This window comes from Octopus bimaculoides, chromosome 7 (assembly GCF_001194135.2).
Source record: "Octopus bimaculoides isolate UCB-OBI-ISO-001 chromosome 7, ASM119413v2, whole genome shotgun sequence".
Taxonomy (NCBI): Eukaryota; Metazoa; Mollusca; class Cephalopoda; order Octopoda; family Octopodidae; genus Octopus; species Octopus bimaculoides.
Genome location: NC_068987.1, coordinates 19,973,198 through 19,976,949, shown reverse-complemented (window position 1 = coordinate 19,976,949; position 3,752 = coordinate 19,973,198). Strand labels below are relative to the sequence as shown.

General features: G+C 37.7%; 1 protein-coding gene across 1 annotated transcript in view; it reads right to left on the bottom strand.

Annotated features, from left to right (window-relative positions):
• The window catches only part of LOC106872890 (exosome complex component RRP45-like), a 41,606-nt gene that overhangs the window by 15,219 nt on the left and 22,635 nt on the right, over positions 1-3,752 (bottom strand). The window lies entirely within an intron of this gene.

Here is a 3,752-nt window from a genome sequence, read left to right as displayed (position 1 = left end):
ACAATACCTCACTGTGGTATCTATAGTAAGGTTGACAGTACCTCATTATGATACATACTTACATCTAGGTCAACAGTATCTCATTATGGTACCTACTTATAGGTAGGTTGACTGTACCTTACTTGGTTACCTCTATGCAACTGATATAAACTCACTAGCAGTGAGCTGGCAGAAACGTTAGCATGCCAGGCAAAATGCTTAGCGGTATTTCGTCTGCCGCTACATTCTGAGTTCAAATTCCGCCGAGGTCGACTTTGCCTTTCATCCTTTCGGGGTCGATCAAATAAGTACCAGTTACACACTGGGGTCGATATAATGACTTAATCCGTTTGTCTGTCCTTGTTTGTCCTCTCTGTGTGTAGCCCCTTGTGGGCAGTAAAGAAATAAGAAACGTTAGCACGCCAGGCGAAATGCTTAGTAGTATTTCATCTGTCTTTACGTTTTAAGTTCAAATTCCGCCGAGGTCGACTTTGCCTTCCATCCTTTCGGGGTCGATCTAATCAACTGGCCCCTTCCCCCTAAAATTTCGGGCCTTGTACCTAGAGTAGAAAAGATTATTATTTACAGCAATGTTGCTAGAAATAGCAACCAAATCTACTTCAAATCACACTCTACTGTCTTAAAAAAAGAAGTACACATTGGATAATAAATAAAGTCCGCGATGCACTGTAACTGAACATAAGAGAGAGCCACATCTTCAATCATATCTGCTAGATCAAGGCTGACCTCAAGCTAATCAACTACTACTACTAATACTACTATTGCTACTATTACTACAAACACTTCTTACCACTACCACCCACTAAAAATTAGATCAATTTCTTTTGCTATCTACCGACATGAAACAGCAGTGCACCACTGCTAACCAACTTGGCACCGCTAGACCAATATTGATGCAGCTATTTACAACAATACTGTGACTGTTTGGTCACTGATACAATCTTGGCTTTTTGTCTTCTGAACTCTCTCTCTCTCTCTCTCACACACACACACGTTATGAATGCAAATATTTATAAACGCTTGCGCACACACATGCACACACACATAAATGCATAGTATTTTTGTGAGTATACAATAAACCTTCATTAGCCCTTTCTATACCAAACTGCCCTGAGGCTGCCCCTGTTTCGTGGTACAAACTTTTTACTTTAAAATGGTCTTAATTAAAACCTTCTGGCAGAATCTCATGTTAATTTATCTTCCAAAACATCACTTAATGACGACAGATTTATTTTACTAAATTCTTCGTTATTGGTAAAATTAATTGAAACCAAGGCAGTTCGATTTTCAACAGAAATCATCATTGTCAGCGTCATTATTTAATGTCCATTTTCCATGCTGGCATGGGTTGGACAGTTTGACTTGAGCTGGTAAGACCAAGGGCTGCCTCAAGCTCCTTTGTCTGTATCTGGCATGGTTTCTACATCTGGATGCTCTTCCTAACACCAACCACTCCACAAAGTGTACTGGGTGCTTTTTATGTGGCACCAACACTGGTTTCAACCCTGCTGTTGGTGGACAGGTCTTCTTGAGTACAGCAAGGGGCCAGATATCTCAGTCTTTCATCAAGGTGCCAGTTATCTTGGTCCTTTGTCAAGATGCCAAATATCTCAGTCATTTGTGAAATATGGTACGAAAAGTGGGGTTAAAAAGTACAAGTGGAAGAGTGATCTTTTTTTAAGGAATTGTCGAAGTCAAGCAATGAGGGGTTTTTTTTCTAACTGTCAGGTCATATCCTAATTCAAATATAGCTATGTTTTTCCATTGGACATTTCTAACCAACTTTCTTTACATACATGACTTATTTAGAGTTAGAATTACTTATCTTCTTACTTTTCTATAGAGAGAACATCTCATAAAACCTTTTTCACTTATATTTTCAAATAACTGTTAGTTGCCTTAGTTTTAGTTTATACCTAACTGGACTCACATTTCTTCTTCCTTTCTCATAAGGATAAATATGAATTAGGCCCAGGAAGACCTGGGCTGAGGTGGTGAGGCAAGACCTTCGTACATTGGGCCTCACCGAGGCGATGACTACTGACCGAGACCTTTGGAAATGTGCTGTGCGTGAGAAGACCCGGCAAGCCAAGTAAGATCGTTGCCAGTGCCCCTGGACTGGTTCTTGTGCGGGTGGCACATGAGATGCACCATTTTGAGCGTGGCCGTTGCCAGTACCGCCTGACTGGCTCCCGTAGGATTTTCGAGCGAGATCGTTGCCAGTGCCCCTGGACTGGCTTGTGCGGGTGGCACATAAAAGACACCATTTCGAGCGTGGCCGTTTGCGTGTGGGTGACACGTAAAAGCACCCACTACACTCTCTGAGTGGTTGGCGTTAGGAAGGGCATCCAGCTGTAGAAACTCTGCCAAATTAGATTGGAGCCTGGTGTTGCCATCCGGTTTCACCAGTCCTCAGTCAAATCGTCCAACCCATGCTAGCATGGAAAGCAGACGTTAAACGATGATGATGATGATGATCTGAAATTATACTCTGCTATTTCCTTTATCAAGTCCTTTGTAAAATTTTTTCTTTATACTTCTTGCACTGAAGAGAACAGTGATATATTATTAATTTAATCTAATTAAATTAATTAAATTATTTCTATTCAACCATCAATATACATGATTTTAATATCGCTGTTCGAAATGGTCATCTGTATGAATTAAAATTCTCTTACATTTTAACATCTTCTCTTCTCCATTTTTAACTTCCTTGTCTGACAAGTGTTATTCAAAAAGAAATTTGTAAACTTTGGGCGCTTAAATCTGGTTTAGTCTTTGATTCTGAATATGTATTATTAGATTTTTTTAAAAATTACAGTCAGATTATATAATTATATTGCAACAACATAATTATTATAAAGAAAATCAATTGCAGTTAATAAAATTGTCAATAAATTTATAAGTACAACTTCTCACCATGAAAATGTAGTGTTTATTAGAGGGAAGTGTGAAAGCAAATAAAAAGCACTTAACAGGTGAAGAAAGAGAGTGGAAAGGGAAGGTGAATGAATTCAAACAGCAGTTTAAAAGCTAGTAAGGGCAGAGTGTGGAAGGGCTAGAAAGAAAAAAAAATGATATATTTCTTAGATAGAGATGTAAAATAAAAACACAGGGTTGTATACGGGTGAAATATTGTTTGATTTTGGGCCTTATTTTTGTCATTTCCTCGTTATCTTTTCACCTGCCCAATACATATCAGGACACAACTAACTGTGGAATGTGTCATGCTATCTCAGAACAATTGCTAAAACATTTCATAATGGGAAACAGAAACATTGGTTACCCTCATCAAGATCCTTCGCCATATCACTGAATGAGCTTCATATCTATGATGAATTTACCAGTTTTAATGGGCGTGATAGGTAGCAGCTTATTCCTAAGTGAAGTAGAGACCATTATGCTACCCTTAACTTCATAGTTTGAATAGAGAATAAACTAGCATCAGGAAAACTTTGAAGTTACTGTCAACAATTTACCATAAATATTAGATGTTATAAATGTTCTTTAATGAATGACTATCTACTTTATGTATTTAAAAACATTTCAACTGTGAATGCATCAATATATACAAACACACATGTATATAGCATAGAATGTATATATCCATATATACACATGCACAAATACACACACACACAAAGGCAAATATTTTATGCATACATCCTTACATAAGAAATATTGACATTCAACACATTCTGTATTTAATATACATACACACATGTGCATGTACATATATATCTATCTATATA